The sequence below is a fragment of the Mustela nigripes genome, chromosome 3 (genome assembly GCF_022355385.1).
Source record: "Mustela nigripes isolate SB6536 chromosome 3, MUSNIG.SB6536, whole genome shotgun sequence".
In the NCBI taxonomy this organism is placed as follows: Eukaryota; Metazoa; Chordata; class Mammalia; order Carnivora; family Mustelidae; genus Mustela; species Mustela nigripes.
The window spans coordinates 162,491,942-162,519,408 of NC_081559.1; the positions used below are offsets into that span (position 1 = coordinate 162,491,942).

The 27,467-nt window shown below is 41.9% G+C and overlaps 1 protein-coding gene and 1 long non-coding RNA gene across 5 annotated transcripts in view; one reads left to right on the forward strand and one right to left on the reverse strand.

The window, feature by feature from the left end:
- The window catches only part of LOC132014213 (uncharacterized), a 53,241-nt gene extending 36,268 nt beyond the window's left edge, over positions 1–16,973 (forward strand). The window contains exons 2-3 of the long non-coding RNA XR_009403243.1: positions 14,352–14,422; positions 16,676–16,973. This is a non-coding gene — a long non-coding RNA (uncharacterized LOC132014213). The remainder of the gene's footprint in view (positions 1–14,351; positions 14,423–16,675) is intronic.
- The window catches only part of NCALD (neurocalcin delta), a 391,013-nt gene that overhangs the window by 202,574 nt on the left and 160,972 nt on the right, over positions 1–27,467 (reverse strand). The window lies entirely within an intron of this gene.

A 27,467-nucleotide genomic window follows, 5' to 3' on the forward strand; every position in this document is an offset into this window, starting at 1 on the left:
TATCTTAAGATTATCATAACAACAGATAGTAATTAAAGCCTGCATTGCAATTGTTTAACAAGAAAGTAGTGAAATAAGAATAGAATCTGAAGAAGAACACTGAAGATCATTTAGTGGATTATCAAAGGAAGAAGATCCCAGAAAGGCCTGTCTAAAGAGAATGGGAGGTACACATGAAGGCCACCCTGCACCTGAGTTCGTAGGGCAGTTATCCGGCAGACCTCTGAGCCAGGCTGCCTGTCGGAAGGTCCTGGCTCCACTCATAAATGACACGACCTTTAACAACTTACTTAACTTCTTTGGGCCTCAGTTTCCCTCAGTTTAGAATGGTGGCAATAACATCTATAGAGCCCACTTCATAGAGCTGTTCTGAGGATTACATGACTTAATATTTAGAAAGTGCGTAGAAGAGGGAATGGCTCTTACCAAGTGCCCATCAGGTGTTAAGTATCATTAACCATTCCTTATAGTGAAAACTTGCAGATTGTGAATAATTTGCTGAGTTCATTCAGCTCGCCAGCAGTGAGGTGTTCCAAGCAATGGAAGATATAAAGAACGGATTTCTTACTACCAATATTGTATTAACTACTTACGTCCATAACTTCCCTCAAATAAAACTTGTACTGGGACAGAACTTTTTATTTCACAAAGAACTTTCATTGTCTTTCATTTTCCCAGCAACCCTGTGAGCAAGGCGGCTTGTTTCCTCATCCAGGAGAACAAAAAATTACCCAAGGGAATACAGAATGTAAGAAGTAGAATCAGGGTTTGAACACCGGTTTTCTGGCTCAAGGTTCACTGTTACAAGCCAGTCTCCCTTCCTCCTGTGCTTGGATATACGTATGGAGGTCCTGTCCCAATAGCACTCCACCATGTTTCCAATCAGTTTCCAGATGGTTTTCACCTGCAACCACTCTTTCTGGTACCTAGCACTGTAGAGAAGCTTGTACATAAATCTAGTACATAAATATTATTATTACTACAGCACTCTTGTCCTCAGTCTTCCCATCGGAGGGTAAGATCCAATAGTCAATCCACATTTAGAAAGCATGAAAGAACTGGTCAAACTATGAATTAACAGAGTATCCCTCCTTCACCTCCATTATTTCAATGAAATGATAGGAAAAAAAGAATGAAGGCAATCAAAACAGAGCAGGTGTTGCATTTTGTACTCTTTGGCATTTCAACTTAGTATCAGAAAATCCACCTTGTTATTACACACGTGTGCACATGTGTGTGTTCAACTGAATGAGTCCTAGGACTTAGGTTCAGATTTTTAAAAAATAGCGATGTAGATTCAGAACTCTGAAGAGGTAGATGGCTTCTTCAAATGCATCTGTGTTTATGGACACAACACTGAGTCAGAAAGGGTTATTCTGCAGCTCACATCGTGTTCCAACCACCAGCCAGACTGCGAGGTGAGTCACCACCCCGTCAGGCACTTCCTCAGAGTTCCTCCACTCGGTCGTCTCCGGGCAACAAGGGGCTCTGAGCAGCACATAATTAAAGCCAGAGTAGTTGAAGAGGGAAAGGAGACTGATCATTAAGGTGTCAAGGAAGAGCCAGGTGGGAATGATGATGGATTGAAAACATGGATTTAGCCTTACGCTCTCCCCAAGCCCCACAAAAATGACAGTAAAAGGATTTTATTATAGGCCTAAACTCACAAGAACAAAGAAAATATGAAAAGAAACAAAAGCAATGAAATTTTGGAAGCTGGAAAGCAGATGGGTGAGTGGTAACTGACTCAACAAACCTGAAAATATGAATCCTAAGGCGGTAGTGGGAAAGACAAGAAGCAACCAGATTTACGTAACCCCCCAAGCGGCCCAGGAATTGGCAGGACCAGGTATTTCTGGAAGAAGGAGGTGATCCTGGGGCTAAAAGAAAGAGGATTAACTGAAAGTCTCCTTCAGAGACCATTGGATTCCCCAGATAACCTCCCTGTACAGCAGGATAACTGTATATTATAGATTTCACTAGCTTCTCAATTCCTCATCGCTCCCTTTGGTGTGTGATTTTGTAGGTAAAATCACTAGAAACGGAGTATGCATCTCTGCCTCCCTGATGTTGTGTTGGCCAACGCAGCAGGTTCTGAGTCTAAGCCTTAAAAGACATTGTATGCTGGCCCATGTCCCTGCTGCACCTCTGACATGGCTGTGGGAAGGCTCTGCCCCTGGGAACTGCTGGTCCAAGAAGAATGAGACACACACACAACGGACCTGATCTAAGCCCACAGTGTGGATCTACGCCTAACCAAGCCCAGCTGAGCTATAGTCACGTGATCTGAAAGCAGGTGCTTGTTGCTGTGATAGGCCATTGATATTTTGTGGTTCTCTGGAGCCCAGCATAGTTGACTGCGATGCAATAGGACTGTTCAAGCGGAACGCTGCCCTAACGAAAGTAAAGGATGTAGTGTCTGGCTTTGGAAGAGGTCACAGGTGGTCAAATGGATAAATATATTAATATATTTATATATGGCAATATATATATTTTGAGAGGCCAAGAAACGATGAGGAAAATACTATAAAGGATGAAAAAATGGAGCCCCATGTTTTGTAATCGAAACATTTGGTATAATTGTAACGTATGGTGATTTGGAAGATAGAAAATATACCATATGAACTCAAAGCCTTGAGCAAAGAGGTTTCCAGGCAGGATGTTGACAAACAGGACCAGAGCATCCTCAGCAACCTCAGGCCAAAGCACATAAGGAGTGGGGAGGCGGCCCAGATGCAAGGATGTAGAGGCGAGGCCATGCTCTGTGGATGTGTGGCAGCTGGATTCAGGGCACAAGACTGAGTGCAGACCCTACTCCTACCTCCCTCCATTGGGGCTTTTTTTTTTTTTTTTTTTTTTTTTAAAGGTTTTATTTATTTATTTGACAGATGAAGATCACAAGTAGGCAGAGAAGCAGGCAGAGAGAGAGGAGGAAGCAGGCCCCCTGCTGAGCAGAGAGCCCGATGCGGGGATCGATCCCAGGACCCTGGGATCATGACCTGAGCCGAAGGCAGAGGCTTTAATTCACTGAGCCACCCAGGTGCCCCTCCATTGGGGCTTTGACGGTGTTTCCCAGCTTGATTTGGAAGCACTAGGTTTGAAAAGGCCCCTGTGTCTGCCACTGGGCATGACTGCACATGCTGGAATAGTGATTCCTCAAGCACATTATTCCTATCACATTTTACCATTTCTCCTGGTGCCTGGTACTCAGCAAATGTTTCTTGAACAAATAAACAAACAAACTGAAGCCACTTAACCCCCTGACTTCAATTCTCTTGGTCTTTTCCAATGTTAGGTTTCCACAATGGATACTTGTCCTAATTCTCTAGTTATAGTGAGGCCTGGGAACTTCTGGGATCTGTTTGTTCAGCTTTACACTGTCCTTCAGGCATCTGCTGTAGGACCCAAGAGGTCTATCTCCTCCAAGCTGAGTCCCTGCTTCTCCCAAAGTCAAGGCATCACATCCACGCTTGACAAAACAAGAGAGAAGAGAAAGAAATTGAGTTTATGTATTGTTTAAAGACCATTAGGTCTATTTCAACTACCAACAATATTTTTCTTCTTTTTTTCTTTTTGCGGTCATTACAGTAAAAAGGAGCAAGTTCTTCAGAGGGCAGTGTTAGATCCAGGTGCTTCTTAGCATCCCCGAAGATGCCAGGCAGGAGGTAAACAGGAAATGGCTGCTGTGCGGATGCAGGAGCAAGCCCCAGACAGCTGCCCCTCACGGTCCCCCACCCCTGTGGCAGCTGTGGCCCCCCGGTTTTGTCCACACAAGAATGCAAATGCAAGCTACACGGGCCTCCAGATCTGTAAAATGAAACTACTAAAAAGCTCACATGTTCATGTATTCATCTCTTTATGCTCCACGCTTATCACACTAGACCGGCTTACAAACTGCTTCTCTTCTCCCAGCTCAGGCAACTCTCTCTGATGCCAGCATCTCCCTTTCCCTGTGATTTCATCCTCCTAGGCCGGCAGAACCACACTTCCTTTTTACCTGCTGGTTTCCCTGGCCACAGGCAGGGGGGGCGGGGTCACACAGGCAACACCTACCAGACACACCTCATTCCCAGAGAAAAAGGTCCCCTCCCTGAGCCCACTTGCCCCACCCATCAGAGCTGTAGAGCACACCTGTTACCCAGCTCTGGCTGGGGACTCTTCATCAGCTCCATACCCAGCAGAGGAGAGGCAAAAGGAACCCAGAGAACAGGGAGAAGCATCTGACATGCATGGCGTGATGATGAGAAAGATGTACACGTGGGTGACCCTGAGAGGTTTCCTGGGGCTACTTTTTTCCCAGGGTGCTATGAGAGCCAAGAGATGTCCACTTTGTCAAGATGAGAGAACCTGTCTCCATGGGGACTTACTTGCTGCCTGGCAGCTGAGCACGCATGTGTAACAGAGGCGACCAGAGGGAGGCAACAGCCATCCTTTTCTTTCGAGAAATCACACCTTCTCTTTCCCAAGTTCCCTTCTGTCTTCCTTCTCTCTTCATCCCCACAGGTTTCGAGGCGTTTGGGTGGCTTCACATCCCGGATCTCTTTAATGGGCCTGGATTTCTTCCAGGAGCCCCTCTGCAGCTGGCCAAGGACACAGATCCCGCGCTTCAGTGGAAGGGAGCTGTCAGGACAATCTGCATTTGCATTTGGAAGAACCACAGCATCTCTTTCACAGTGAAGTAGATATGGGTCGGTGGTTATCCCTCTGTCACCCACTTAATCTGTCACTACATGAAGAACAGCCACTACTGATGGTGACAGGCTCCTCAAACTGGGAATATCTGACTGCTGGCTCTTTTCCCAACCTAAAGAACATCATAGGAAGCATGAGGTTGCCACAGCACCACTGAAGTTTTCATGACATATACAAAGGATCAGTTGATGGCTCTTAGGACCTTGCCTTAATTCAGCTGCTGTGTGTCTGTCTTGTCTGCAATCTGGGGAGACACGGAGTATACAGCAAAAATCTTCCTCGCACTAATTTGTAGAACAGAGGTCAGTGCAGCTATCACTTGCCCTTCTCAAGAGCCAAGGAAATCTTGCAATTTTGAAATGAAGGATCAGAGACCTCAGGAGGTCCCTCAGTAAAAACCACTTTTGTGGAGCCCAGTGGGGCCCAGACTCTTGCTCATGAAAGGCATTCGATAAATGCATGCTGTTTCTGTTGAGCCAGAAGGAGACTAATGCAGGTTGTTGATGTGAATTTCTGAGGGCATAGCCATCTCTGCCTTACAGCATTGCAACTGGCTTACTTCTGCTTGGATGCAGAGGACCTTGGAATAATCATACCTGGAGAACTTTTCTTAAATGGTTCCCTTGTACCTGGTCTTCTGTTCAAACACCTTCAATGGCTCCTTACTGCCAATGGATTTAAGCCCTGGCTACTCAAGGCATAATCTGATTCCACTGGCCCTGGGTTACCTATCTCATCCTACTCTCTGCTTCTCCCTCATGTTCAGAGTCACATTAACAGTAGGCTAGCCAGATGTCCAGTGCATAAAGGGTACACAATGAAAGGTCTTACTCTCAAACAAATGCAAGCAAAATCTGCATTCTCAGTCTGAAGCTGCTGGCATTTAACAAAACAGGATTTGATAGAGGCTGGGAGTCTGTTAGTTGGAGTAAAGGACAGAGAGATCCAGGGAGGGACAGTCTGAGCAGGGAAGGGCGAAAAAGGGAAAAGTAACCCAGCAGCTGCATGGTGGAGAAGCAAGTCTTGGGAGAACAACCAGATCCTTTCAAATGAAATAATTCAGACTTTTTCTCCTTGTGCTTTTTGAAACGGTAGCTAAGAAGGATCCCTGGTATAGGTAACGTGGCAGGCAGTGTGCTAAGTGACTTTTCTATACAAGCTTGTTTAGTTCACACAAGCCTAGGAGGGAGACACTGCTGTTATCCCCAGTGGTTTCGTGGCTTGTGCAAGGTCAAAGAGCTAGTGAAGGATGGAGTCAGGGCCAATGCCAGACTCCAGGCTGTTCTGCCTTTTCCATCCAGCCTGTGTTGCTCACACACCGCTACAGATGGTAGAGGTGGAATTTTGTTTTGGAGAAGGCCAGAGAAGGGGGAAAGGATCCACTGACATGCGGATGAAAACATTAAGGAAGGAGTAAAGAGTTATTAATAGGAAACTGACTTATGGCTTCCCTCACTAAATACATATTGAAAAAATACCCACATACCATTATTAAGAGGACATAAAATACGGGCCTGCCCAGAGCAGACACACATTTCGAGATGCTGCTGATGGTGCCTCTAACCCTCATGCCCTGGAAACACACACACTGAGCCTTTGCCCCCCACCCCCAGGGCCTTCCTATCCTCTCTCCTCACCCCGCCCCTTCCTGTCCCCTCTCTGCTTCCTGCCTGTCAAAACCCTCAGTCATCCAAGGTCATGCAGATGCCACCCTTTCTGTGCACCTTAGGCATGGCACCATTCCTACCAGGCCTCGTTTTATGGGTGTTAATAGACTCACCTTTTTTTTGAACAAACAGTGTTGTTGTGTTTTTTTTTTTTTTTAACACTCCTACTGTATAATAAAGAATTGACAAAGGCCAATTCCTAAAAGGGATCCTCTCAACCCTTGGAATTTCCCAAGTGACAGGAATGTCCTTGTTGCTCTTGACGGTTCCTTGGACCATACCTAAGTTTTTATGCTAACAAGGTGACTAACAGTAGCCCCCAGGATAGTTTCTGGATGGAGGATGGCTATACTAGAAAAACTAACCATGTGAGCCTCTGGTTTCCTTGTCCTCGGGCTCAGCTCCCGATAGCAGTCTGACATCCAGGGAGGGGAGGGAGGTTGGAGGCAGAGTTCAATCACCTAGCCAATAACTTAATCAATCATGCCTATATATTGGAACTCCAATAAAAACTCGGCACACTGAAGCTCAATTGAATTTCCTGGTTGGTAGTATGCATTATCGTGCCCGGAGGGTGATGTACCTTGTTTGGGGAACCATCCAGACCTTACCCTGTGTATTCTTTCCTTTGACTCGTTCTCATTTGTAGCTTTTATAATAAAACTCTGATCACAATGATAGCATTTTCCTGAGTCCTACATCATTCTAGCAAATTACTGAAACTGGAGAGGTAGGGGAAGCCCCACAGTTTTACCCAGTTAGTCAAATGTGCAGGTGGCCTGGGAATCCTAGAGTCTGTGCTTAGTGTCTGAAATGAGGGTAGTCTAATGGAGGCGTGAGCCCTTGCCCTGTGAGATCTGACCTAACTTCAGGTATTAATTACTGTCCGAGTTGCATGACAACTCCCAGTAGACTCTGTAGATACATGGTGAGAAAGAGACACAGACCTTGACCCCCTTCACGGGGCTGAAGCTGGCCAGGATGGCAGACACTGACTAGGCATCAGTAATGTGAGGAAGCTTTGTTTGTTTGAAGTGCATTACAGGGCATGGTGGGGCCTATGGCAGAAGGAGCCCCAGCACCTAAGGACATCGCACAAGGACTGTCTCTTATTCATCCATATTTGCAACAACTAGGATGATGACCTGGACATCTCAGGTGCTCATAAATTATGCCTAATTAAAATCAATGGAATACAACAGCACTTTGTTCAGATCAGAACATTTTCTACCTTGAAAATTCCTAGATGAGTGACCCCCCTCTCACCTGGCCAGGTGGGTTATGCCACATGGAAACCAGAGATATTCCCAGTCCTAAGGGCCTCCTCATTTGCCCTGACTCTCCTGGCTTGTCTGACCTCTGCTTTTATTTTCCTATTCAACTCACCCCCTCCCACATCCCCCCCTTGTGCTCCTTCTCCCTCTCATCAAAGAAAAACATCCATCCTCACTTGGGAAGGAATAATCATCACCCTCCTTCAATCAAAGGGATGGCTAGTTGTTCTGCAGTAAAAATCAATAGGGATTTGGCTGTGAGAGGACAAGAGGAAGAAAGGGGAGAGCTGGGGTCAGAATTCTTCCCTCACCCACAGTGCTCTGGGAAGGCCCTACAAAGTGATCCAGTTAACGCTTGAAATGAACCCTGCCTGCCACTCCCAGCAGCACGAACTTGTGCTATAGGGAACAAAGAAATGAGAATCACCGTCATCATCAGTCTACATACTCACTATGAGCCAGGCATGGTGCTAGAGTAATAATTAATGTTTTCATAAATGATTTTTCCAGGAAGACCTTGCTCTTGTAAGTGGCAAAGTGAAGACAGGAGTCTTATCTATGTAAAAGCCTATCTGTGACTTCAACAAGTCAGTTCTTTATCTGCATGGTAGAGCTTAGACCCATATCCAAGGTCACGCAAAAGTCAATAAAGGAGACTGGGCTAGCTTACTTGGATGATAGTCAAGGAATAATATGGACCATCAGTATAATCCTAGTCTCATACCTAATCTCACAGAACTGAGCAAGGAAAATGACTGAAAAAAGAACATGCTTTAAAAGGCTGAATATCCTTTTACCTAACCCACAGCATCATGCCCAACCAGAAGGGTATAATCATGTCACAATTGCACTTCGCTTTCATTCTTAAAACACATTTTACCCAAAGTTCATTGTGCAGCTTAATAAAATACAGAAATAACTGGGGAAATTTTAAATCTGAACAAAATTTTTAAATAAAAATTTTATGCTTCCCCCTACCCAAAGAAATAAATGAAAACAGGAAAGGCTTCTTCCTTAATGGATCTCAGAGATAAACACAGATACTATCATTAACCCACTGGGATTTATGAAAGTAATTTTGATTCTTCATTATTGAAAGGGCTCTAGTTCTGGCATACTCTAAATTCTAATTAAACAAACAAGGAAAAAGTTTTTAAAGTGAACAATGCAATCAAATATAGACATTCTATTTAGACACAGTAACGTTAGCATAACAAGTGAGTTAAAAAAAGAAATGGGAAAATAATTATTAAACAGATGGGTGGTGAAAAGAAAAGTTTCTCTTCTTTCTTTAATGCACAGAGCCTTAATCTGAAGCCAAGCAGAGATGAAGATAAACAAGAAGTTGCCCTCCACGGCCAAAGAGCATAATACCCAGGAAGTCAGATGAAACTAGTCTAAAGTACTGCCTGCAGTTAATATGAACTTAGCATCCTGATGCCAAATGAAATATTAAAGTTAGTTCCCTATTTTTAGGGCTTTGTATCTTGGTGGTTGTATAATGAATCAGGATGTGTCTTGGCAAACTTGCCGGTAGCCTGGAGAATATTTGTTTTCTAACCAAAAATAGTTGGAGTCTCTTGAACTATGGGGTGGACATTAAGTAATCAGAGCACTTAAATTGGACTTAACCACTGAAGCAGAAAAATCGGTCAGGAGCTCAAGACTAAGAAAGGGCCTGACACCTTGCCTGGCCATGCAAAAACCTGCTGGAACACAAGGATGGCCGTGAAAAGTTCAGGCAGCACTTTGTTTATGGTATGCAAAATCCGTTTTACACAGATCTCTTGAGAAAAACTGGGAGCTTTTCAGAGCCGAGAGCTTTAGCAGGCTGTTGGAGTGGACCCTCAGGCCAGAATGTAGCAGGCACACTCACAGCCAAGACCCTACTTGGAACCTGGTCAACCCCTTCACTACCACCTGAAAGATGTGCATTTCTCCACTAGAAACACTCTTCTCCTTCTGTCACCAGACCTCAGCATTGCCCAGGCTTCTTCACCTCTATCTCAGAATGTCTCTGAACTCCAGTGCTACAATCCTACCCAGACATCTTTTACCTCTCTGTGCTTCAGTCCCCGCCCCCATAAAATGGGAGGATTGAGCCTATTGAATTCTGAAGTCCTTTCTAGTTCTAAGGGTGAAATCACAATGAGCGATTCTAGATTCCAAACCCCCCAAAAACAAGTTTTTGGTCTTAGATAATCTTGGCTGTGGGTGCTAGCCATCACCATGTTTTCATCTGGCCAAATCTCACAATTATGTTTACTCAGCCAAAGATGGAAAAATGGCCTCCCCAACAGCTCTTAGGAAGGTTATAACTCTGTCACCAAAATCTGAAGTTTGTAGGAATTTACTTTCACAGCATAATTGGCCATATAAGGTGGAGCTTAGTTACACCACTGCTGAACATAAGAAGCAGTCCAGTACAAGGAGTCCTTCTTGGAACTCGTTCAGGGAATTGGGTTGTTAAAGGACCAGCAGTAAGTTACATATTTTATCAGCTGTTTACCATATGCCAGGACCTGTCCAGGGTCTCTGCCTGATGAAATCTCCTCTCAAACCTTTAAAATGGGTTATTATACCCCATGTGCTCAAATAGATGAGAGAAATGGATACCAAGAGGATACATAATTCACCCAAAGACACTCAGAACTAGAATTAGAACCCAGACAATCTGGTTTCAGAACTAGCACATTTCAAACAAAGCTTCTTTTTTAAAAAAAAATATTTTATTTATTTATTTGACAGAGAGTGGGAACATAAGCAGTAGGAATGGAAGAGGGAGCAGCAGGCTCCCCACTGAGCAGGGTGCCTGATGCGGGGCTCGATCCCAGGTCCCAGGATCATGACTTGAGCCGAAGGCAGAGCTTAATGACTGAGCCACCCAGGCACCCCTCAAACAAAGCTTCTTTTTAAATACAGCAGTATGGTGTATGAGGGATATCAGTCCCTTTATCTTCTAGCCTGCTTTTACTTAAAAACTTTTTATTTGGAAACAATGCCAAAATATAGAAAAGTTGACAAAACCAGTACATTAGAACATTTGACAATAAGTTGCTAGTATTCTGCCCTGTCACATCCATGAATACTAAGCTTTAGTGCATTTATGTTGTAACCAAAACACAACCATCAAGAGCTGGAAATTAACAAGGAAGTGTTACCATCTCATCCTCAAACTCCACCTCCGTTTACCCATTAGTCCCAATAATGCTGTTTCTAGCAAAAGGATCGTTAGAAAAGCTCAAGTTGCATTTAATTGCATTGCTATTACTTTCCTTGAAGCTGCAATTGCTGCTGCATTTTTTTTGAAGTTCTATTTTTATTTATTTATTTATTTATTTATTATTTTCAGTATAACAGTATTCATTATCTTTTCACCACACCCAGTGCTCCATGCAATCCGTGCCCTCTATAATACCCACCACCTGGGACCCCAACCTCCCACCCCCCCGCCACTTCAAACCCCTCAGAATGTTTTTCAGAGTCCAGAGTCTCTCATGGTTCACCTCCCCTTCCAATTTCCCCCACTCCCTTCTCCTCTCTAACTCCCCATGTCCTCCATGCTATTTGTTATGCTCCCCAAATAAGTGAAACCATATGATAATTAACTCACTCTGCTTGACTTATTTCACTCAGCATAATCTCTTCCAGTCCCGTCCATGTTGCTATAAAAGCTGGGTATTTGTCCTTTCTGATGGAGGCATAATACTCCATAGTGTATATGGACCACATCTTCCTTATCCATTCGTCCGTTGAAGGGCATCTTGGTTCTTTCCACAGTTTGGCGACCATGTCTATTGCTGCTACAAACACTGGGGTACAGATGGCCCTTCTTTTCACAACATCTGTATCTTTGGGGTAAATACCCAGGAGTGCAATGGCAGGGTCATAGGGAAGTTCTATTTTTAATTTCTTGAGGAATCTCCACACTGTTCTCCAAAGAGGCTGTACCAACTTGCATTCCCACCAACAGTGGAAGAGGGTTCCCCTTTCTCCACATCCCCTCCAACACATGTTGTTTCCTGTCTTGTTAATTTTGGCCATCCTAACTGGTGTAAGGTGATATCTCAATGTGGTTTTAATTTGAATCTCTCTGATGGCTAGTGATGAGAACATTTTTTCATGTGTCTGATAGCCATTTGTATGTCTTCACTGGAGAAGTGTTTGTTCATATCTTCTGCCCATTTTTTGATATGATTGTCTGTTTTGTGTGTGTTGAGTTTGAGGAGTTCATTATAGATCTTGGATTATCAACCTTTTGTCTGTACTGTCATTTGAAAATATCTTCTCCCATTCCGTGGGTTGCCTCTTTGTTTTCTTGACTGTTTCCTTTGCTGTGCAGAAGCTTTTGATTTTGATGAAGTCCCAAAAGTTTATTTTCGCTTTTGTTTCCTTTGCCTTTGGAGGCATATCTTGAAAGAAGTTGCTGTGGCTGATATCGAAGAGATTACTGCCTATGTTCTTCTCTAGGATTCTGATGGATTCCTGTCTCATGTTGAGGTCTTTTATCCATTTTGGGTTTATCTTTGTGTACAGTGTAAGAGAATGGTTGAGTTTCATTCTTCTACATATAACTGCATTTTTTTTTAAAGATTTTATTTATTTATTTGACACAGAGAGAGAGACAGCAAGAAAGGGAACACAAGCAGGGGAATGGGAGAGGGAGAACCAGGCTTCCCGCTGAGCAGGGAGTCTGATGCAGGGCTTGGTCCCAGCCGGACCTGAGCTGAAGGAAGACACCTAACAACTGAGCCACCCAGGTGCCCCTGCTGCATCATTTTTCATGACCTTGGCATTTTTAGAAGATTACAGATCAGTTATTTCAAAGAAGGTCCCCAATTTGAGGTTTTCTGATGTAGTTTCATGACTGGATTTGGGTTCTGATCTCTGGCAGGAATATTGCAGAAATGATGCTGTATTCTTCTCACTACACTTATCAGGTGGCACGTAATTTTGACATGTCCTATTACTGGTGATGCTCACTGGGGGAACCTAGCTGCTATCAATGTAAACTACTAGTTTTTCCTTTGTAACTTATAAGTTTTCCATAAAAAGATCCTTTGAGACTGTCAACATCCCATTCCTCAATAAGCTTTCAAGTTATGTATGTATGGATATGTTTGCATTAATGTGGACTCAAAGATTCTTGTTTTATAATCTGCACATTTTTTTTTTAATTCTCAAAGTATCTGCACATTTTTTTTTTTAATTCTCAAAGTATCCCAGTGAGTAGGAGACCCTTCAAGCGAGTGTCTGTTCTTTTGACATATTCTATCATTTTTCAAGCACCCTCTGACTTTTTGGCATAATATGATGTTCCAGGTTCATCTTGTACTTTCCCTGCCGGAGATCCGGAATCAGCCAGCTCTCCAAAGTTTCTTTCAGTGGAAAATGGTTTCTAGAAACCAATATGTGGCCACTGGGTGTGCTCACAACTGCTGCCTGCTGCCATTGCCTTCCCCGCCCCAGAATAGAGATGCTTTTCACCCCTCTCCAGCTTCAATACCCATACTGTGCAGACAGCCTTCTCATCCAACCTGAGCTCTAACATCCTGCCTGAGCCCCTTCAGCATCCCTCCTCTAATCCCATGATGCTCATCCCCACCATGCACACTAAATAAATACACACCTTGCTCAGCCCTATCTAATGGTTTTTGGACTGGACTGTTCAGGAAGAACAGAGGACAAGGGCTTAGCCTGCCTTCAGATCACCTTGTTTACTAATTCATTCACAAGTCTCACCAAGAAGCAACACCAAAGAAATGCCACATTATTAATTTCCACATTCTGTATCTTTCCATGGAGATGCACCAGTGCCCACCATACCATCTGCTGCCTTAGCCTGGTCAGTGTCCAAAAGGAAACGGCAACACCAGAAGAACAAAACTTATTGAAATAACTGCTGGAAGACTTTTAAACATCAGAATTTATATAAGGAAAACATGTTTCTTCACTACTTTAAGAGCAGAATGCAGTAAAGCATGCTGTCCCTGACCCATTTTTTGGTGGGGGTGGGGGCGGAATTAGCTCAATCACTTAAAGAAAAAAAAAAAAAAAAGAAAGAAAAAGAAAATTCATTGAATGTACTAGCATAACTGTTTTTACACGTAGGAATACTGTGAGTATTGTGGGGAGGGAGATGGAAAACAGCATAGCATGGGACCTGCATGTATTCAATTCAGAAGGCATGCCATCCTTGCCACTGAACAGCTGATTGACCTTGGGCAAGTCACAGCAACTCTGTGTACTTCTGCTTCTCATTTGTAAAATGAAAAAGTGCTAGAAAAGGACCAAAGATAAGCATAAATTGGATCATTTCACTTCTCTGCTTTTTAATCACTCCCCACTACCAACTACTCCAAGGTTTCTGACTTTTCTAAGTTCTTTACCTTGTCCTTCAGGATCCTTCATACTTCCTACTATATTTCACTTTTACCCCTTACCATATAATCTGATCACTTTGACATGATTCCTACCCTTTGAATATATTAAGCTCCTTCCCCACTCAGGGCCTTGCACTTACTGTTTCCTCTGCCTGAAATACTCAGTGACACTCAGATGTCAGTGCAAATGTCACCTCCTCAATTCAAAGTCATCTTCCTTTACCCCGGACACCGTTTATTATACCAGACTGTTTTATTTTTACCACAGTCCTCGTCACCATCTTAAATTATCATACTTGTTGGTTTACTTAATTATTGTCTGTTGCTCTCAATAGGATACAAGAATATGAGTGCAGTAACTTTAATTGTATCCCCAGCACCTAGGACAGTGGCTGGCCCATAGCAGGTATGTATATAAGTTTGAATGGCATAAATGAATGAATAAATGGTAGTTGTTTCATATAATTTCATGAGAACTAAGTGAGATAATAAATGTAAAATATTTAGCATAGAACCTGGTACATAGTAAATCAACAATCTCTGGTATAATAAAAAAAGAACTGGATACCAAGTCCTAGTATTGGCTCTTCCTCCAGCTAGCAGGGTAACTTTGAGCGAGTTATAAATTCCCTAAGCCTTAGTTTACCATCTATAAATGCTGCAGAGTAGGTGAGCGCATCTCTGAGGTCTCTTCCAGGATTAAAATTCAATGGTGTTGCCTGGTTCATGGTCAAAGTTTCCAGGGTTGCCCAATGGCAAGTTAATTCTTTGCTGGTAAAAACTGAACTACTGTTGCCTTAGCAGCATCTCAGAAAGGTTCATTTTAGTATTGCCTGGATATTCCAGTTTCCATTTGCTAACTATACTTTAGCTCAAGTTTACAAGGGGTTTCCAGGCAACTTTGCAGAGTTCTTGCATTTTCCACAGCCCCTCCACCCTTTCTCCCTTCCATAATTGCCAGACACAAAACAGAGGCTGGTTTTAGTGTAACAGTCATTTGGCCTGAACCATAGGAAAATATTTATCAAAACAGAATCAGGAAACTTTAAAAAGATCAGTAAAGATTGGTGTTTCACCCAGAGAGTCTTCATGAAATTTCTGAACCCTGGATAGAAATCTACAACCCTGGAGACATCAGTTTATCTCCAAAGAGAAAGCCTCCTAGAAACACTGTTAAAGTGGAGAACCAAACTGTGGGATCATGCATTTTGGTACTCCCAGGAAAAGTGCAGAAGTCTATTCTACCCGCACAAAAGCTCATGAAAGTCTCCTCCATGACCCTGAATTCACCAGCTTAGCAAAACAGATCCAGGGCAACAAGGTTAAAAACAAAGCAATGCATCTGATAGACAAAGCTGTGTGGTGGCAGAGTCTGCCAAACCCAAGTTGAGAGCCTGCATTTGTCTTTTTACCTGGGTCGTCCAAAGAACATATGATCTACCTACAACATAGGATAAACACAAAAGAAAAAGGATAAGCATCTCTTTCCAATCAGCTTGCTCTCGTTCCTTGATTTGTTTGCACCAATCAAGCCAATTTGGCTGCTGGTCTGTTTGGTAACTAACTAGCTTCAATCAAATCATTTTTAGTGCTTCCAACAGTCTGCTTCCCTGGTTTATACCTGGAAAATCTCCTTCCATTTAATCAACTTAATCAAAGGCAGTTTCCTTCCAGAACCAGACATAAAAAGAGTAGTTCCCTGTTCTTACTGCAAAATGTCACCTGGAGAAAGGACTCCTCTGATGTAACATTTCTGTTATATAATAATAGTCTCCCCTTCACCCTTTTCTCCTGAAACACATTTTAAAAATTATGGATTGAAGCCTTGCTACTCAAAGTCCCCAGACCAGCAGCAGTGGCATTACCTTCAGGCTTGCTAGGAATGTGGAATCTCAAGCACTTCTCCAGATCTCCTGAATTAGAACTCATATTTATAGGATGTCCAGATAATTGGCATGCACACTAAAGTCTGAGAAGGAATAGGTTAGAATAATGCCTTTGAAGTATTTACTTCAAATGAAATAAACTTATTCGCAACCAATCCCTATTCATTTGGGAAGAAGGAGAAGAGATTATTAGGCTTGTTTATCATGGAGCGATAACTGACTGTTAACCTCATGAAATCTTTTTGTGATATTATTTTGGTCTTTGAATTTATTTTTCCTTTTTCTTTGGTAGGATTTCTCATAATCCTGGAGTAGGTTAAGAAAACCAGATATACTAAGCAATATCAATGGTGTGCTAGTAAACTGAAGGGAAATGTGCTGATTTGTACTGCTTGCCAATTTGCATGGTGTAAATACTCCATAATCAATTTTAAGCTACCAATGATTTAACAACTGTTAGGCAAAATTTTAGAAAATTAAAAAATTGGCTTTTACAAGCTGTTGTGAACTACAATGAACGATTCCAACACATCACTGAAAGACCCTCAAAAAGGAAATTTATTAAGTCATGGCCACTACTCACTCAACCCTATTCAAAATGAAATAACATCAGGTTAGACATCCTAAATATAAACTTTTCATTATGCCATGCCTCTGCTCCAGAACCTAAGAAGCTTCCCGTAATTATTTGGCATATATCTAATCTTATTTTCCTGTTTTTTAAAAAATACTTCTCGTTCCTCATACTGCGTTTATCCCATTTCATTTTCTAGATCTCCTTAACATGCACCATATTCCCCACTTGTGTTTCCTGCAACCTGTCAATTCTTCAGGCCATGATTGAGGAAGCGTGTCACTCCAGTTGTTATCATCTAACATTAAAGGACAAAACTGCCATAGGATTGAACTATCCTATCCTAGGATAGAGCAGATGAAGAGATGGACAGCAACTGGGAGTTGATAACATCTTCAAATTTCTGAATCAAACTTTGCTGAATTTCTCAGTCTTATGGACTTTCCATTATATTAACCAATAAATATTTAAGCTTTATGCCTGCAACTGAAAGGAAACCTAATGGTGGGCCTAGAAGAAAGTTCCTTGATGGAACAATAAGCCGCATCACTATGAAAACAAATAAAGCCATCATAAACACAACTTGTAATGGTTTCTACCAGCCCTATAATCCTAGGAAAAGAGAAGCTATTTGGAAATATATTAGATCAACTAAGGAGTTGATTATAATAACAATATGATATAGTAGTTGATAGACTCATTGAAACTTAGGTATGGAAAGGATCTGAATTGTCTTATAATTCTACTTTCCGCCAAAGGCATCCATGACAGGTAATTACCAATCTCATAGAGTGAATGGGAATTCATGTCCTTCTGAAGCAGTACATTTCCATTACTTTAAATTCTTTGTGTTGAGCTAAAATATATATTTTTGTAATTTCTAGTCACTAGTCAGAATTCTCCTCTCTCAAAGCACACCCAAAAAGGCCTTGAGATATATGAAAATTTTGATCATGGCTTTCTTCTAAGTACTTTATTCTCCAGTTTCCAGACATCTTACCACTTCTTATCTACAGAAAGGCCAGACCTGAAAGCATACCTCTAGACATGTCCCCTCACATTGGTATCGGCTTGCATTAGTCTATATTTTTTGTACAGAGTGTTTCCACCTAATACAAATATAAATTTTCTCCAACTTGACCACCAAGAATTTAATATTAGTTCAGGTGACACCAGCTGCTGCAACCAAATTTCAGTGGTTTAATCTAATAGTTTATTTCTCCCTCACAAAGATAAAAGGATTCTGATTGGTTATGATTCATCATCCAGGATCTTTCCCTCTCATGACTCCACCAACTTCAACATCTGGCTTCCAAAACTACCATGAAAACAAAAAGGACATGGAGACTCTAGTAAAAGGTGTCGCTATGGGTCACGTCTAGTTGACATCACTCCTGCTGCCATTCCACTGACCATAACCCAGGGATACACCATACCTGACTAAAAACACATACCTGAGAAATATAGATAGCTGTGTGATCAGGAGAAAGAAGACAGAAGCTTGGTGAGCAGCCAATCTCTGTCACAAATACCATATGAAAACATCAAAACACTTGTCTAAATCTCTTGACATTAATAAAAATCCAAATTATTCATAAGGACAGTCAAGGACTCGGCTAACTTTGAAAGAAGAAAAGGAGAGTCCTACAAGAAAAAGAATGGGAACCTATTTTTAAAATTTCATAAAAACAGAAAATATTTTGACATGAACAAGAATGCTTCCAAAGGTTTCCTAAAGAGTATATTAGTAAAATTCATTTCCTCTACAGCGTAATAAAAGAACAACAGTAGGTCAAAAGTAAAAACATTTGTTTTCTAAAAAGATTTTCAGTTGCCTGATCTGTAAAGAATAGTAATGGTGTGCTTTATTCTCACATCATTAATACTTATTATTTAATAAAATGAAAAACATCATAAAGGATAGATCTGACTATGTGAAAATTAAAGCTTCTGTATGTCAATAAACAGTGTAAAATTGAGAAAATATTTGAAATGATTGTGACAACGAGACAATATCTCTGGGATATAAAGAACTCTTGCAAATAATGAAATAATGAAAAATAAATTCTCTGATGGAAGAAATGAAGAGTAAGATTAGACAATTCACAAAATATAAATTATCAGTATAGTAAAATAGTTTGACAGTAGCAATCAAAATTAAAAGGGGGAAGTTCTTCCTCATATTTTACAAATCAACTTAGTAAACCATTTTTTAAAGGTTAGTAAACATGCTGACAAGAATGCTAAACCGGGGTGCCTGCATAGCTCAGTTGGTTAAGTGTCTCCCTTTGGCTCAGATCGTGATCTTGGGGAACTGGGGTGAGCCCTTCAGGGGACTCCCTGCTTAGCAGGGAGTCTACTTCTCTCTCTCCCATGCCCACCCCCATTCCTGCTCTCTCTCTTTCCCTGTCTCTCATATAAATGAATAAAATCTTTAAAACAAAACAAAACAATGTGTTAAACCATTCTCATTTAGAACTGACTGACATAAGTATGAAGAGGCTTAAAATTGCTTTCTGATCCAGACATTTCAGATTTGGGAGCCTACCTTAAAGAATAATCAGAGATGGTCACAGAAATTCCCAAGTAAGGATGTTCATCATAGCATTATTTTTAATGGTGAAATGAAGTTAGCCAGTGTTTCTAAAATTTGGTTAAATAAATTATGGCACATTTGTACAAGAGAATGCAACACACCCACTTAAAGTCACACTTTTGAAAAATATTTAAAAACCCTAAATACTGTGACATGGTAAAGCAAATTAGGAAACAAAATAATATATACTACATGATCCTAATTTTATAGAACATATGTGTTCAGTAGTATACAATAACATTTCTATGATAAGAAGCAGCTGGAACACTTGATAAAGAGAGCTAGAGCTTGGTAAACTAAATCCTAATTATTTCTACTTCTTATTTATCTGTTGGTGATCACGAAGTGCTTACTTATGGTATGAACTTAAAATTTTTAAGCTTTGCCATGGATCCACGCACAGTGTTATATACCACAATAGAGACTACTGGAGAACTGTGCTGAATTCCCATTTCTCCAAGGGGAGAGCAAACAGGGTTAAGAAATTCAAAGACATTTATTTGGAAACACCACAGTGCTTCCTCCGTACCTTCTGAGGTGAAAACAATACAAATACAGGCCAGCTTCCTCTTTTGGAGAGGTCCATCTTCTTGAAGAACCCCTGCCTGTGTGGGGTGACAATCCTAAGAACCACTCTTCAAACCAAGCAGTCAGATGTGATTACTATCTCTTTGCCAAGGAGGAGGTCAAAATTTGGATCGGCTCTTTGAAGTGCCCCATTCATCGCTACTGTGGACAGCCCACAGTGATGCTAAAAGCCCACTCACTCCAGTCCGGGCCTGCCAACTGGTGGGTGGTCCAGAACCAGATTTATCAGTGCCAGCAAGGCCCACTCCACAGCCGGGTAAGACAACTGGGGGTGAGGATCCGCTCCCACCCTCACTCTCGTGGATACTCCACTCCAAAACAGAACTGGGGTCCCAGCATTAGAGCTGCTTGTGGGTACATCGCTTACAGTTTACACACACAAATGCACACAGGCACACACACAGATATTTTCCGGTCAGACCCCTCTGCCAAGGCAGGTTATTCAGAGGGGTTTTAACATCAGAACCTCCTTTCTAGTATCTCCAACTTAGTATGGAATCCACATCACTAGCCAAGAGAAAGGGTTAGATCCTCAAAGGGAAATACAATATGGAAGGTTGCCCCTTAAGAAGCCTTATGCAAATCTGTCCAGCACTCTGCCCAGGAAACTTTCTGTTCTGCATAATAATGAGTTTTGGAGAACTTACAACTACATCTATCCATCCACAGAGCTCCAAGCCAGTTTTCTCCAAGCCCCAAACTCTCCTGTTATATTCAAGGAGTAGTGGGTCTGTATTTGCTTTATTATCTACTAAAGCCCCCCACCCATGACGTGGGACTTCCCAGAATAAAGTCAGTTTGCTCCCAGACAAGGAAATCACAAAAGCTGGAAGGAGAAATAGTTAATAACCTCAAATGGCAGTTTGACCTGCTTAAAAGGAAAAAAATACATAGACTTAAGTTCCACTTCACCAGGCCCCCTGTATCTCACAACAACCTTTCTGGATCCAACAAGGAGATCAATACATAATTTTTGTGGCTAATAGATTTTTTTTTCCCCTGCTGTAGTTTTAGCCATCTAGGACTAAGTTATGGTAAACAAAGGTCAACTCTTGGAAGTCAGTAATGGAGACCATCGAACTGCCTGGAGTGCTTCGCTGTTGAAGCTCAATCTTTTCATCTGTCATATGAGTCATAATGCCACCTGGCTCTCAGGGTGCCATGAAGAGCGTGTGATGTAATTGACGCATGTGTGTGGGACACATGATAGTACACATGCACAATAATCTGGCACAAAGAAAGTGCTCAGAGTTTCCTTCCCAACTCCCACCCCCAACCTCTCCACACCCTCCTCATGTACAACAAAGAAAAACAAAACTAAAACACAAAATGCTAGTCCAAATGGCATGCATGTGCTTTCTATATTGTGCTCTTCAAACCCCATCAGTGATGTTCTGCCTCCAAATAAAATCTCAGCAAAACCCCAAAATGTCAACAGAACCGATGAGCCTGTTCCCGGAGCAGCTTGCTTAAAGCTCCATGGCCTCAAGTGAAAAACACCTGCTAGCAAAATGCAGTGTAAGCATCCCTGCAGACCCCAGGCTGTTCTGGAATACAGGGCAGGATACTCTGGGGTGGGATTCTCCTAGGTTCACAGAGGAAAAAAAAAAGCAGGTGGGAGCTTCCATTGGCTCAGTCATTTAAACCACCTTGGAATCTGGCAACGTCGGTGTTCTCTGCATGTGAGGAAAGCACCCAGGGCAAAGCTGAACACCACCTGTCTCCCTTAGATCTGGTGACATGCAGAACCATTTGTTCCTTGCTGTTCTCAGCACACAGCTAGAGATATTTTTAATTAAAAAAAAATAATATGGTGCCATCCAAATGATGTCTTCATTTTTATCTAAATCAAGCTCAGCAGGCCTATTCTCACATGAAGGGGAGAAAGCCCCCATCGGTGTTAGCTGGCGGATACAGGGCCCAGCGTGGACAGTGAAGCCTGCGCGGTTTCTCCTACTGGAGATTGCGTCCTCCTGGTTCTGAGCAGCCTCAGTCAAATTCCCCCACACTTAGCTGTGGTGATGACACGATGTTAGCTACCATAAACTCGCTTCCCAAAGCCCTTCAACACTTCTTGCATTTGACTGAGAGCTATAGGTTGGTGGAAGGTATTAATTACACTAATTATCATCTCTTTGAACGTAGTCCTAAGTAGAACCCAGGTATCCTGACTCCTGGCTGGGCCCACTACCCACGACAGCCCAGGACCACTTCCACCTGGCAAAAGCAAACAAACAAACACCCCTTGTTTTAAGATAAATCAAAGGACTTTTTAATTTCTTCCGATGTGAAGCTTCACCCTCGATAACTACCACCAGTTAATGGATAATATTTCGTTACATTTTCTAACCCATCCAGAATTTACCAACCCCTTTCATAAATTAGATTAAATCAGATGAAATGCTGCTATCTGGCATCTTTTAACTTACAAAAACAGCAATTTCATATGATTCAACCTAATACTTTATCACTTTCAACCTTCTGTAGGATAAATAGGTTTAAGCTCTTAGTTTTATTTCAGATCTGGGAAATGTACAAAGCAGAAATAAATCTAATTACATGTGTGTTTATAGATAATAATGCATCAATTATTTGACTTAGCCACTAAAATACAGCTCCTGATATGCTATCAGAATAATGATAGTATGTCAATAATAAGTAAATAAACAAATACAATTATAAACGTTAAGCACCTTGCCTCTAACTTATTTCATATTAGCTTTATTTTTCCAATCAGTTGATCTCCATAGGTAATTTAGCTAACACAAACCGTCTCCAAGCACAAGTCCCTATTTATTTCTGCCTGTACTCGGCAGATACTGAGAATGCAGGTGATAACAGCCTTCTGTATGTCTTTTATTACTTATTCTTTTTTTTAAGATTTTATTTATTTATTTGACAGAGAGAGAGAGATCACAAGTAGGCAGGGAGGCAGGCAGAGAGAGGAGGAAGCAGGCTCTCCATGGAGCAGAGAGCCCGATGCGGGGCTCGATTCCAGGACCCTGGGATCATGACCTTAACCGAAGGCAGAGGCGTTAACCCACTAAGCCACCCAGGCGCCCCTTATTACTTATTCTTAACAAGGAAATTATGGAGTTTGGTTCATTTATTTAAACTGCTTCTGTTTACTTCTACTTTTCTTTCCAACCTTTTTTTAGTCACATGGATTCTTTCACTGCATTACTGTATTGCACTGTAATAGTACTGTAATAATGAATTTTTTCCATGCAAACTTCCCATCACCCCTACTGCCTGCCCCCTCCTGGAGGAGAGATTTCTACCATTGAAAGAGACTGAGAATTTTGCAGAGTTGGTGTGGCCCCAACCAGTAAAGCTCTATCTGCCCCCAAATAGTTTTACAAGATAACCATATTTTAGCACCACGTTACTCCATATAGTGGTTAAGTTTCAGGGCTAAAACTTGACATGTGGTGTAACATAAACCCAGTTCTTCATAAGAAGGCATATTACAGAATTCTACTTCTGCCATTGTTGTATTAGGCTTGTGCTTTTATTTTTTGCTTTTAAAAATTTTTTTTAATTTTTTTTTAATAAACATATAATGTATTTTTAGCCCCAGGGGTACAGGTCTGTGAATCGTCAGGTTTACACACTTCACAGCACTCACCATATCACATACCCTCCCCAGTGTCCATAACCCCCCCCCCCTCTTCCGTAATCCCCCCACCCCCAGCAACCCTCAGTTTGTTTTGTGACATTAAGAGTCTCTGATGGTTTGTCTCCCTCCCAATCCCATCTTGTTTCATTTATTCTTTTCCTACCCCCAAGCCCCCCATGGTGCATCTCCACTTCCTCATGTCAGGGAGATCATATGATAGTTGTCTTTCTCTGATTGACTTATTTCGCTAAGCATCATACCCTCTAGTTCCATTCACGTCGTTGCAAATGGCAAGACTTCATTTCTTTTGATGGCTGCATAGTATTCCATTTATTTATATATATGCCACATGTTCTTTATCCATTCATCTGTTGATGGACATGCTTTTTGCTTTTTAATTCAGAAGACATTCATAAATCCTCCATGTGGGATCAACTGTGCCTGTTATCGTGTTAAATTTCTCCCCCTGCTGAGGTCATTGCCCCGAAGGGTTCTAAAGATACAAAGCATAAGGCTTTGGTGTCTATCATGGTCTTTTAACTTCCCCTGTCTTTGCACCATCACCCCTTTCCTGAGAATACAAAGGTTATGTGATGGCCCACGGTGATACTAGACCTACAGTGGGCACCAATCAAAGGCTTGTCTCCATCAAGTTGGATACTTGGATGGCTGAATGAAAGATTAAGACCCCAGACAACTGATCTGGCCTCTTCCCTCTATTCTTCTCCACCTGGCTGCCAACCTAACTCCCATTATGCTCCCCTTCCTCTTCATCTTCTAGGTACCATGTATGAGAAAGCTAGAAATGGTATGAGAAACTATGTAGTTGGGCCAGAAGACAGCCATTCCATTTTCCGTACTTGGGAGAGAGGATCCTTAGGGAAGAGACTCAGATCCAAATAACCTTCCCAAGGTTATTTGATTCCATGAATCAGTGGATTCCTACTGGAATCCACTGATTCATGTGAGGAAGAGGAAGAGGAAAATGCTGCTGAGGACAAAAACCCACGTGCAAAGTAAAGCTTTAATTTCTGTAGAGCACTGGCAACAATGAAAACACAAGCCAGGGACCTGAACAGGATCAAGCATTTCCAGGGACAGAGATGGCAAGGCTGATGGAGGGCTGTGTCAGGAGACAGCACAGTGAGAAGAGGCCAGGATTGGAGTCAGGCAGTCCTGGGTTCTAGACTGGAGCCCACTCATGGGCTGTACCAACCATCACACGAAGTTCATTCACCTCAGCTTCCTCATCTACACCTGGGACAAAACTAATCGACTTCAAAATGTCATAGGAATTAAATGAGATTACCAATGTACTGCTCCAGTAATGTGGGGTTAAATATCTGTTCCCTTTTTTCCTCTTCTTTTCCTTGACATGGAATTGAGAATAACATGGATCTGAACCTACTTTGCAACCTGAAAAGAACTTCTGCAGGAACAATGAAATTTGAAAGCTAATGTGAAATCTGCTACTCACTGAATTCATTTTCTTTCCAGAGCATTCAGCGCTAAGCACATTTTTCAAACATCCCCAGTATTTTTCCCCAACCTACTCAGTTTAGAAATATTTCAGTGTTGAGTTTTGGAGGAAAGCACATGTAATTAATACAGAGAAAAAAGTCTTGAAAGAAGAGCAAACCCTTTTCTCCATAATGAACATGGACTTCCCAGTACAAGTCAGCAGCCCTGAGCTAGACCACACCGGGAAATACTGTGACCCCAGAACCCCCAAGCACTGTGTAGTGATCGGTGTTAGTGCTAATAATCAGAATCAGTGCTAGCCTCTCAGTCAGTTTGCTTGGTCACTGGCAGAGGGAAGAAACAATTATAACTTCAATAGCAACTGGGTGAGCTATGGCAGAACAAAGAACTCCCAAAGTGCTCCATGAAAGAAATTAGTGATGATAGAGGAGGGAGACAAAATTTAGAGGTGCCCCAGAACAGGAGAGGTTTGAGGAAGAGAGGGGCAGTGATGTGGTGGGGCAGGAGGCCGGGGCCAGCACCTTAACCAGGACTATAAGAAAGAAAATTGGCAGAGAGAGCTTTCTGTTCCAGATATGTGACTAGGGACTTTTAAAATTATTATTAATATTAGACTTTATTTTTTAGAATAATTTTAGATGCATAGGGGTGCCTGGGTGGCTCAGTGGGTTAAAGCCTCTGCCTTTGGCTCAGTTCATGATCTCAGGGTCTTGGTATCGAGCCCCACGTCGAGCTCTCTGCTCAGCGGGGAGCCTGCCCCCCCGCCGCCCCGCCTGCCTCTCTGCCTACTTGTGATCTCTGTCAAATAAATAAATAAAATCTTTTTAAAAAATAGTATAATTTTAGATGCATAAAAATTAAAGATTTATATATATACTGTACCCCACCCCTGTTATTAATATATTAGTATGGTTCATTTGTTACACTGAATTAACCCAGTATTACTCCATTATTATTAACTCAAGCCCATAGTTTATTAAGACTTCCTTAGGTTTTTACTTCATGGCCCTTTTCTGCTCCAGCTAACACTTTACATTGAGTTGTTATGTCTCCTTAAGCTCCTCTTGGCTATGACAGTTTCTTAGACTTTCCTTGTTTTACATGACCTTGACAGTTTTGAGGAATACTGGTCAGATATATTATAAGATGGCCCTCTACTGTGATTTGTCTGATGTTTTGTCATGATTAGACTGGGGTTATGGGGTTCAGGGAGGATGATCAAAGAGATGAAAATGTACCACATACTATCAATGTTTTATGACTGTCGATGGTGACCACCTGGCTGAAGTTGTGTTTGTCAGGTTTCTCCACTATAAAGTTATTCTTCACCTACATTTCCATACTGTCCTCCTTGGAAGGAAGTCATCATGTTGTACTTAAGGGATGGGAAGTATTTTCCCCCAGGAGAATTTCTAAGAACAAAACTAATATTTTATCCTAAAATATCTATGTGCGGAGTGCCTGGGTGGCTTAGCCTTTGGCTCAGGTCATGATCCCAGGGTCCTGGGATGGAGCCCTGCATCAGGCTCCTTGCTCAGCAGGGAGCCTGCTTCTCCCCTGCCTGTCATTTCCCCTGCTTGCTCTCTGTTTCTGTCTCTCTCACTCTCTCTCTCTGTGTCAAATAAATAAATAAATCTTAAAATAAAATAAATTAATAAATATGTGTTAATAGCCCCCAACTGGTATCTCTGAACACTTAAGAGAATTCTACTGCCCAGAAATGCCAGGTTTGAGAATTGTTTGGGGAAACTAAGGAAAGGGGATAAGAAACTACATGTGGGTCCATACAGAGCAGACAGAGGAGAATAGATGAACTACATGAGCTCAGGAGCAACCAGAAATCAGAGCAAGAGTGGGCCATGAGACCACAAGCCTCCAGGATTTTAGAATACCTGGGATGGAATTCAAGTCCATTTTATGTATATCCAAAAGAACAAGTGACCCCAGGTGACTTCTGAGTTGCACATTTATCTGCACTTCAAGTATTTGTTAATCACTACTAAAAGACAGGCACTGCACTGGGTACAAGGAGCTAGGGACACAGTGATGAACCAAAGATTGCTTCTTCTCTAAAGAGCCTTAAGGAAGGGGCACCTGTGTGGCTCAGTGGGTTAAAGCCTCTGCCTTCAGCTCAGGTCATGATCTCAGGGTCCTGGGGTCGAGCCCCACATTGGGTCCTCTGCTCAGTGGGGAGCCGGCTTCTCTTTCTCTTCCTGCCTCTCTGCCTGCTTGTGATCTGTGTCTGTCAAATAAATAAATAAATACCTTAAAAAAAAAAACAAAAACAGAGCCTTAAGGAAATCTACTAGCTTGATAATCCTCCTGTTCTTGCACTTGCTCAATTCTTCCATTGGCTTATTATCTTCAAAATATGTCAGGTTCACTCAGAAGCAGGTCAAGAAGTGGTGAGGGCAAGAACTTTGGTCCTTCCTGCCCCAATAATTTCTCCCCCATAGCCAATTCAAATATTTTTTAAAAGAGTGTTCTTTGATATAATTCATCACCATTTTATCAATTTTCTGCATCCTGTAAATAAAAGCATCTTTGGAAGATTTTTCTTTGGAAAATTTGGAAAATTTTACAGATTTTGATAAACTAAGAAAAACAACGTGTGCTTCCTTTACAAATTAACTTTCAAGACAAGTAAATCCGATCTCACTCCCCACCCCCAGCAATAAGATTACTGCCCCCAATTCTCTACCATGT